Below are 11,062 nucleotides of genomic sequence, written 5' to 3'. Positions count from 1 at the left end.
CCTATTCTTACAACCTGGCCTGGCCTAACCCAACCTAACTTCTTCTTCTTCTTCTTCTTCTTCAACCAACTTTGCTCTAACTTTATCCTAGCACAGCACAACTTCTTTAGCACAACTTTATTTTCTTCTGGCTTTGCTTCAACTTCTTTAACCTAACCTAGCCTAGCTTCTTCTTCTTCTTACAACTGCTTCTTCTACTTTCTTCTTCTTCTTTAACACAACTTTACTTCTAATTCTTCACTTTTCTTCTTTAACCTAACCTAACACTAACTTCTTCTTCTTAACTAGCACAACACAACTTCAACTTCTTCTAACCTTCTTCAGCCTAACTTCTTACAGCACAACCTATTTCCTAACTTCTTTACTTTAGCCTGGCTTTTCCGCCTAGCTATTTCAACCTAACTGCTTCTTAACCTAGCTAACCTAGCCTAACCACAACCTATTCTTCTTCTTCTTCTTCTTCTTCTTCTTCCTAACTTTAGCCCCTTTAGCCTAGCACAGCACTTTAGCACAACACCCTCGCTGCTTCTGGCCACAACTGGCCTGGCTAGCACAGCTGTTCCTGGCCTGGCCTGGCCTGGCCTGGCCTGGCTGGCACAGCCACAACCCAACTTTAACCTGGCACAACCTACTTTAACTGCTTTCTTAGCCTACTTCCTTTCTTCTTTACTTCAACTTTTCTTCTTCTTTACTTCTTCTTTACTTCTTTAACCTAGCTTCTTCAACTTCTTCAGCCTTACAACTATTTCTTTGCTTTGCTTTAACACGCCTTCTTCTTCAGCTTTAACTTCTTCTTCTTGCCTAGCCACAGCACAGCCCTTCTTTGCTTCTTCTTTAACTGCTTGCTTCTTTAACTCTTCTTCTTCAGCCTAGCTAACCAGCACAGCCTCAGCAGCTGGCCTGGCACACAACACAAGCACAGCTGCTTTGGCCTGGCCTGGCCTAAGCCTAGCCTGCTTCTTTAGGCTGGCCTGGCCTGGCCACTTTAGCACTGGCCTTTAACCTTGCCTATAACCTAACTTCTTCTTCTTCTTTACTTCTTCTTTAACCTTAACTAACCTATTCCTTCTTTAACTTCTTCAGCACTTCTTCTTCTTCAACCCTTCTTCTTCTTCTTCTTCTTTAACTCTTCTTCTTCTTCTTCAACCTAGCACAACACAGCCTGCTTCTTCTTGCCTACTTCTTCTTCTTCTTCTTTAACCTTAGCTTTTCTTCTTCTTTCTTTAACCTTTTCTTCTTCTAGCTTCTAAGCACAACACTAACTTGCCTGACCTAACCTTCAGCACAACTGCTTCTTCTAACTTCTTCTTCCTTAGCCTGCTTCAACCTAACTAACCACAACTCAGCACAGCACAGCTGTCAGCCTGGCACAGCACAGCACAAGCACAGCTTTTATTTCTTCTTCTTTCTTCTTCCTTTCTTCTTTACTTCTTTAACCTAGCTTCTTCTTCTTTATTTTCTTCTTCTTCTTTATTCTTCCCTAACCACAACACAACTTCTTATTCTTCTTCTTTAAGCCACTTCTTTAACCTAGTTAACTAACTTCTTCTTCTTTCTTGCAACTTCCTGCACCTGGCCTGGCCTGGCCTTCTTCTTTGCCTGGCAGCTTCCTGGCACAACTACAGCTTTGCTTTATTCAGCACAGGCTGGCACAACACAGCACAGCCGCTGCACAGCTGGCTTCTTCTTCAGCTTCTTCAGCACAACTTCTTCTTTCTTCTTCACACTTCTTCTTTAACTTAGCTTCTTGCTTCTTTGCCTGGCACAGCCTGGCTAGCTTCTTCAGCCTCACAACACAACCTAGCCTAACCTGGCCTAGCACCAACTGCAGCACAGCACAAGCCTGGCTTCTGGCACAGCTGCTACTTCTTCTTACAACTAACACTCTTTAACCCTTTAACCACAGCACTTCTTTGCTTCTTTACTTTGCTTCTTCTTCTTCTTCTACTTCTTCTGCTTCTTTAACCTTCTTTCTTTAACCACATTCTTCTTCTTCTTTAACTTCTCTTTAGCTTTACTTCTTTGCTTTAGCTTCTTCTTTAACTGGCCTGGCCTGGCCTAACCCTCTTCTTCTTCTTCTTTCTTCTTTAACTTCTTTAACCTACTTTAACACCTATGTAACTTCTTCTTCTTCTTCTTCGCACAACTACTTTCAACTACAGCACCATTCCTTCTGCTTTCAACTAACTTCTTTAGCACAACCTAGCTTCAGCCTGCACAAGCACAGCACAACTGGCTTTGCCTGGCACAACCTGCTTTGCCTGGCCTAGCTTCTTCAACTCTCTTTCTTCTTCTTCTAGCCACAGCCTGCCCAGCCTGGCACTTTACTTTACTTCTTCTTTATTTTCTTTCTTTAACTTCTTCTTCTTACAACTTTGTAGCCTTCTTCTTCTTCTTTTCTTCTTCTTGCCTAACTTCTTTAACTTCTTCTTTTTCACTTTATTCTTCTTCTTTAACCCCTTTCTTTAGCCCTTCTTTGCTTCTTGCTAACCTAACCTAACACAACACAACACAACTTTAGCACAACTGCTTCTTGCCCTAACTAACACAGCTGTATTTCAAGCCTAGCTGCCTGGCCTGGCACTGGCCTGGCCTGGCTGGCCTGGCCTGGCCACAACTGGCCTTCTTCTTCTTCTTCTTACTTCTTTACTTCTTTAACTTCTTCTTCTTGCTTCTTCTTTACACAACTTCTTCTTCTTCTTCTAACCTGGCCTAACCTCTTCTTCTTCTTCTTTAGCCTTCTTCAACACATTTGCTTCTTCTTTGCTTCTTCTTCTTCTTCTTCTTTAACTTCTTCTTCTTCGCCTTCTTCTAGCACAACACAACTACAACTTCTTCTTCTTCAACAACTACAACTTCTTCTTCTTCTTCCTAACACAACTTCTTCTTCTTTCTTCTTCTTTAACCTAACTTCTTCTTTAACTTCTTCTTCCTTCTTCTTCTTTAACCTTCTAGCCTTAACTTCTTCTTCTTCTTCTTCTAACCTAACAGCCTAACTTCTTTAACTTCTTTCAACACAACTAACACAACTTCTTCTTCTTTAACCTAGCCTAACTTCTTCTTCTTTCTTCTTCTTGCTTCTTCTAGCACTCTTCTTCTGGCCTGGCCTAGCACAACACAGCACAACTAACTGCTTCTTGCTTCTGGCACAACACACCTGGCTTCTAGCACAGCTGGCCTAGCACCTAACTTCTTCTTCTTCTTCTTCTTCACCTAACTTCTTTACTTCTTTAACTTCTTCTTCTTCTTCTTCTTCTTCTTCTTCTTCTTCTTCTTCTTTAGCTTCTTCTTCTTCTTCTTCTTCTAACCTAGCACAACTAACTTCTTAACTAACCTAACTTCTTTAACTTCTTTCTTCTTCTAACTTCTTCTTCTTCTTCTTTAACACAACTTCTTTAACTTGCCTAGCACAACTTCACTTCTTCTTCAGCCTAACTAACTTCTTTAACCTGGCACAGCACAGCACAACTTCTAGCACAACCTAACTTCTTCTTCTTCTGGCCTAACTTCTTTAACTTCTTCTTCTTCTTCTTCTTTAACTTCTTCTTCTTCTTTAACACAACTTCTTCTTCTTCTTCTTCTTCTTCTTTAACTTCTTCTTCTTCTTCTTCTTCTTGCTTCTTCTTCTTCTTCTTCTTCTTTGCCTAACTGCTTCTTCTTTAACCTAGCACTTCTTCTTCTTCTTCTTCTTCTTCAGCACAACCTACAGCACTTCTTCTTTACTTCACAGCACAGCACAACTGGCTTTCTTCTTCTTTCTTCTTCTTTAACTTCTTCTTCTTCTTCTTTAACTTCTTCTTCTTTAACTTCTTCTTCTTTAACTTCTTCTTCTTCTTCTTCTTCTAACACAACACAACCTAACTTCTTCTTCAACTTCTTCTTCTTCTTTAACTTCTTCTTCTTCTTCTTTAACCACAACACAACTTCTTCTTCTTCTTCTTCTTTAACTTCTTCTTCTTTAACCTAGCACAGCACAACACTTCTTCTTCTTTAGCACAACACCTAGCACAACTTCTTCCTAACCTTTCTTTTAACTTCTTCTTCTTCTTCTTCTTAGCTTCTTCTTCTTCTTCTTTAACTTCTTCTTCTTCTTCTTCTTCTTCTTCTTTAACACAACTTCTAACTTCTTCTTTAACCTAACTTCTTCTTCTTCTTCTTCTTCTTTAACTTCAACTTCTTCTTCTTCTGGCTAACACCTAGCACAACTTCTTTCTTCTTTACTTTAACTTCTTCTTCTTAGCACAACCTCTGGCCTAGCCTAGCACAACTTTGCACAACCTAACTTCTTCTTCTTTACTTCTTTCTTCTTCTTCTTTTAACCTAACCTCTTCTTCTTCTTCTAACTTTAACCTAACCTAACTTCTTCTTCTTCTTCTTTAACTTTAACCTTCTTCTTCTTCACTTTAGCTTCAACTTCTTCTTCTTCTTCCCTTAACCTTCTTCTTCTTCTTCTAACTTCTTTAACTTCTTCTTCTTCTTCTTCTTCTTCTTCTTCTTTAGCACAGCACCTAACCACAGCCTAGCCTAGCACAACCTGGCCTACAACTTTCAGCACAACCTCTTCACTTCTGGCACAGCACACCTAACCTGGCACAACCTCTTCTTCTTCTTCTTTCTTCTTCTTCTTCTTCTTCTTCTTCTTCTTCTTCTTCTTCTTTACTTCTTCTTCTTCTTAACCTAACTTCTTCTTCTTACAACTTCTTCTTCTTTAACCTAACTTCTTCTTCTTCTTCTTCCTAACTTCAACTTCTTCTTTCTTCTTCACAACTTCTTAGCCTAGCACAACCTAGCACAGCACAGCACAACCTCTTCTTCTTCTTCTTCTAGCACTTCTTCTTCTTCACAGCACAACACAACTCTTCTTCTTCTTTCAACACAGCACAACTTCTAACCTTGCCACTTCTTCTTCTTCTTCTTCCTATTCTTCTTCTTCTTCCTAACCTAACCTAGCCTACTTCTTCTTAACTAAACTCTTCTTCTTCTTCTTCTTCTTCTTCTTCTTCTTCTTGGCCTAACCTTTAACCTAACTTCTTTAACCTAACCTCAACTAACCTAAGCTTAGCACAACCTGCACCTAACCTAGCCTAACCTGTAACTTCTTCTTCTTTAACCTAACTTCTTCTTCTTTAACCTAACACAACCTAACTACTTCTTCTTCTTCTTAACCTAACCTAACCTAACTTCTTCTTCACACACAACTTCAACCTCCTAGACACAACTTCTAACTTCTTCTTCTTAGAACCAAACAACTTCCTAGACCCAAAAACCTAACCTAGACCCAAAAACCCTAGACCCAAAAACCCTAACCTAGACCCAAAAAACCTAGACCCAAAAACCTAACCCTAGACCCAAAAACCTAGACCAAAAACCCTAACCCTAGACCCAAAAACCCTAGACCCAAAAACCCTAACCCTAGACCCAAAAACCCTAGACCCAAAAACCCTAACCCTAGACCCAAAAACCCTAGACCCAAAAAAACCCTAACCCTAGACCCAAAAACCTAGACCCAAAAAAAAACCCTAACCCTAGACCCAAAAAACCCTAACCCTAGACCCAAAAAACCCTAACCCTAGACCCAAAAAACCCTAACCCTAGACCCAAAAAACCCTAACCCTAGACCCAAAAAACCCTAACCCTAGACCCAAAAAACCCTAACCCTAGACCCAACAAACCTAGACCCAAAAACCTAACCTAGACCCAAAAACCCTAGACCCAAAAAACCCTAACCCTAACCCTAACCCTAACCCCAAAAAACCCTAACCCTAGACCCAAAAACCCTAGACCCAAAAACCTAACCCTAGACCCAAAAACCCTAGACCCAAAAACTCCTAACCCTAGACCCAAAAACCCTAGACCCAAAAACCCTAACCCTAGACCCAAAAACTCCTAGACCCAAAAACCCTAACCCTAGACCCAAAAACCCTAGACCCAAAAAAACCCTAACCCTAGACCCAAAAACCTAGACCCAAAAACCCTAACCCTAGACCCAAAAACCCTAGACCCAAAAAACCTAACCCTAGACCCAAAAACCCTAGACCCAAAAACCCTAACCCTAGACCCAAAAACCCTAGACCCAAAAACCCTAACCCTAGACCCAAAAACCCTAGACCCAAAAACCCTAACCCTAGACCCAAAAACCCTAGACCCAAAAAAACCCTAACCCTAGACCCAAAAACCTAGACCCAAAAAAAAACCCTAACCCTAGACCCAAAAACCCTAGACCCAAAAAAACCCTAACCCTAGACCCAAAAACCCTAGACCCAAAAACCTAACCCTAGACCCAAAAACCCTAGACCCAAAAACCTAACCCTAGACCCAAAAACCTAGACCCAAAAAACCCTAACCCTAGACCCAAAAAACCCTAGACCCAAAAAACCCTAACCCTAGACCCAAAAAACCCTAGACCCAAAAAACCCTAACCCTAGACCCAAAAAACCCTAGACCCAAAAACCCTAACCTAGACCCAAAAACCCTAGACCCAAAAACCCTAACCCTAGACCCAAAAACCCTAGACCCAAAAACCTAACCCTAGACCCAAAAAACCCTAGACCCAAAAAACCCTAACCCTAGACCCAAAAACCCTAGACCCAAAAACCTAACCCTAGACCCAAAAACCCTAGACCCAAAAACCCTAACCTAGACCCAAAAACCCTAGACCCAAAAACCCTAACCCTAGACCCAAAAACCCTAGACCCAAAAACCCTAACCCTAGACCCAAAAACCCTAGACCCAAAAACCTAACCCTAGACCCAAAAACCCTAGACCCAAAAACCCTAACCTAGACCCAAAAACCCTAGACCCAAAAACCCTAACCCTAGACCCAAAAACCCTAGACCCAAAAACCCTAACCCTAGACCAAAAAAACCTAAAAACCCTAACCTAGACCCAAAAACCTAACCCTAGACCCAAAAACCCTAGACCCAAAAACCCTAACCCTAGACCCAAAAACCCTAGACCCAAAAAAACCCTAACCCTAGACCCAAAAACCCTAGACCCAAAAACCTAACCTAGACCCAAAAACCTAGACCCAAAAAAACCCTAACCCTAGACCCAAAAACCCTAGACCCAAAAACCTAACCTAGACCCAAAAACCCTAGACCCAAAAACCTAACCTAGACCCAAAAAACCCTAGACCCAAAAAGCCTAACCTAGACCCAAAAACCCTAGACCCAAAAAACCCTAGACCCAAAAAACCCTAGACCCAAAAAACCCTAACCCTAGACCCAAAAAACCCTAGACCCAAAAAACCCTAACCCTAGACCCAAAAAACCCTAGACCCAAAAAACCCTAACCCTAGACCCAAAAAACCCTAGACCCAAAAAACCCTAACCCTAGACCCAAAAAACCCTAGACCCAAAAAACCCTAGACCCAAAAAACCCTAACCCTAGACCCAAAAAACCCTAGACCCAAAAAACCCTAACCCTAGACCCAGATACATTACCTTCCATTTAAGCCCACCCTCCAATGCACTGACAATTACCTCCAATAGTACACTCACTTCTCCAAACTTCACTGCACAGCTACTTTGCAACCAAGGAAACACGGGGACACATGTTCCCTGCTTGACTACACAATGCTTTATTTATTCAACAAGGCAGCCATTACAGTATGAACTTGCAAATATTGGACACTGTACAGGACTGCATACACATTCAGTAATACTGATTATTTATGTAACACATACCACTGTACAACAAAACATTAACACAAGCAACCCTGGCATTTCACTTCCATATACTTCTACACATCCCCCATCACATGTCCAAAACCATGCATCTATTGTGAGAGACAGGAATGGGACTTGACTATACCTCCCCTAGCAACTGGCCAGCATGCTCCCTCTATAGCACCTCCGTGTACAAAATGTTAAGTCAAAGACTGTCCGGGACAGTCCCAACCATGGTACAGTGCAGAAACAGCCAAAAGGCTGACAAATTTGTTATAACGTCAGCCTTCCGGCCGTTTGACTGCACTGTACCATGGTTTCAGAAATCACTGCAGTGATTTAGCACGCTACAAAGTGGATGACTAATGAAGTCATCCAATCACAACCAAAACTATACATTACAACCTAACAAATACAGCATACACAGCAATATGAACACAATTCACATACACTTGAGGGTTGTATCATTTATTGGGGCATCCCAAACTGTGTCCTCTTGCAACTTTGATGGCTAGAACATTCCAAGTGGCAAACAAACCATTCATTTCAGAAAACAATTGCATTTTGTGCAAGTACTTATGTGGTGATGTTCCTGTAATTGACCAAACAAATGAACCCACCCTCTCCAATTTGAATCACAGAAATGACAATAATGGCATTTCATGATATAATTGCTCAGGTATCTACCAGAACACAGTGACATCAGCCCCACTGCTCTACTACATTCTAGCCATCAAACAGACAACACTTCACATCTTGACCCAAATAATACAATATCAAAGCCCGATTGCTCCAAACAACGCACACCGAAGTCTTCTCCGGAGATGCTGATATTTCCAACTCTATGGTCGGAAAGTGGATTCCTATGAGAATGAGAAAAGAATTCACAAGTTCAATGACCTTGGATCAAATGCTAAACATCTCCATTTCTAAAACAAAAGTACATGTGATGCCCATTGACGTGCACCCAGTGACAGACATTTCCCATCTCCAATATCACACAGAACAACAAATGACACATACTTAACTTGCAAACGTGACATCAAATCCACTTCCATTTTGGGAATAAGTACTTCATGTCCCCTACAGGCATACGTCTACTTCACTTGTTCTTTGCCCAACTGGACCCCCATCTTCCGACAAAATCTACAATGATACAAACATTTCATGACACTCACAGTACACACTGACTGACACCATGAAGACCATCTCAAACCATCTGCAATTACACACCCAGCACCTATTTCTGCATCACTCTTTTCCATTCCCCCACAAGCAAATGCAACACCAGCTGCATACACTGTGACACCTTCTTTTACAGATTACCAATACTAGTACCCCAACATGTACATCCACATATGTGCATCGCAAAGCGAGCAAGACTTTAAAAGAACAGCACATGATACAAAACACAGAAAAATATAACCAGATACTCACTCTTTTTCCACCAGATGGGGCCTCACATCTATCCTTCTTTCACAAACTGCACCTCTTGAAGCCTCTTAAGGATCTGCAAACACAAAATAATAATCCAACAAAGACTCAAAGTCAAACCCACAAATGATGCAACAAATCCCACCCTATTTCTTCAACAAACCATCTACGGGAACACAGAACTCACCAGTCATGAGATTCCCTCACCCCTCCCTCGAACTGCAACTCTCAGTCCCATTACATATTTTCCACACTCGCCTCCCCACCGATACCCCTTCCCTGAGGAATATCAACACATCTCCATACCTACATCACACAATATATTCAAGGAAAACTACTCAACATTTTAGGGCAAACACGACAACACTCTCACTGACCACCCACCTAAGTCCAACCTTCTTCTAGAGAACAAGCAACAACTTAACCCAAATATTGTCTTCATCTGCTGTCTCACACACAAAACTGGTGATGAACCCATTCATCATAATCCCACCTTATCTAACACAGAAAAGACCACACTCCCATCAACAGGACTGCACTAAAAGCTCTAACTTAACACTTACCTCATGGATGCAAACAGCTCCTCTGTGCCCACTGGCACCATACTTACAAGAACCCATGTAAACCAAATGGGGCACACTTGCTACAGCCCATTCCCTCTGTTCTGGACTCAAATACCCCTGTGGCACACAAACAATAAATGCCAGATTATTGCTAATGGTCACAACACCACAATACCACACTCCCTTGGCTAAACTAACCTATTTGACACCCCGAAAGAGCCCCAGCACATTCCTACCTACAATGAAGCAGCAACCAACTACTTCTATACATTTAAAATCAACATGCAAAATACTCACATTTACACAGTACTCATGGCCCTTTCCCAACACTGACAGGGGCCCATCGGTAACTAGGATGCCCACATCCTCCTCAGAAAACCAACACCCAATAGAGGACGGACAAACAGGATAGTGGTGATCAGTGATGCAAACCCAGTGCCATTTATGAGAGAAGAAGGGAGAATGGAGCATCTCTAGTTACAGACAGGTCACTCTTCCATCAGTCAACTTCCTCCACAGAAAACTCCCACTCCTATTCAATGAGTTGCCTCATGAACCCATTACAAACAGGCAGGCTTCAGAGGACTCCCATCCTACAGCCTCAACAGCACACATACTTTTTGACCATCAAACCCTCCAGCAGATACTTAACTTTGACAGCCACTCCCGATCACCTTTTCCTTTGTACATGGGCCTTTGCTCCCATACATCGACATCTATACAGCAATGCAGTGACAGTCAAACAGATGTAGTCACAACCCTCCACAGAATGACACGACACGATACCAGATCTGCATGCATCTGCAAATACAAACAAAGGTCAACTGCAAACCTACTCACAAAATGCACAGCTACACACTTCAAAAGAGGACCTCAACTACATACTGCTTCCTGAAGAAAAGGAATATCTACTACAAATTACACCCCCCCACACACAGACAAGCACCCACCCACCCCAGACACTCATCCACATATTACTGGCCCTCCCCACATCCCACCACAACAGCAGCCCTTCGCTAACTAGGATGCTCACATCCTTCTCGGAAAACCACAACCATGTAGAAGACATATAAAGGATGAAATGGTGAACTGCCATGCAAACCCAGTACCACGTGAGAAAAAAGAACTGAGAACAGAGCATCTCTAGTTACAGATGGGTCACTCTCCCAGCAATCAACCTTCGTCCATGGAAAACACACACTCCCTCCCTCCATACAACAAGCTCCCACCCACCCCTTACGTGCCCATTGAGAACAGACACAGTTTAGAGGACTCCCATCCATAAACGAGAAGCCTCAACATCTCAAATACTTCTGACGATCAAACGCGTCAGCAAATACTTAACTTTGACAGCCGCTCCCACTCTCAATATCTTCTTTTCCTGTCTACAGAGACCTT

At 42.1% G+C, this 11,062-nt stretch overlaps 1 long non-coding RNA gene across 1 annotated transcript; it reads right to left on the bottom strand.

Annotated features, from left to right (window-relative positions):
- Positions 1–8,131: 8,131 nt before the first annotated feature.
- On the bottom strand, positions 8,132–9,778 carry LOC120386628. Its single transcript, XR_005589806.1, has 4 exons — positions 9,665–9,778; positions 9,105–9,177; positions 8,691–8,813; positions 8,132–8,530 (listed from the first exon to the last, which is right to left on the bottom strand). It is a non-coding gene; the product is annotated as an uncharacterized LOC120386628 (long non-coding RNA).
- Between the last annotated feature and the right edge of the window lie 1,284 nt (positions 9,779–11,062).

Source organism: Mauremys reevesii, linkage group 19, assembly GCF_016161935.1.
Source record: "Mauremys reevesii isolate NIE-2019 linkage group 19, ASM1616193v1, whole genome shotgun sequence".
NCBI lineage: Eukaryota > Metazoa > Chordata > Testudines > Geoemydidae > Mauremys > Mauremys reevesii.
This window is presented reverse-complemented; position numbering and strand designations above follow the sequence as displayed.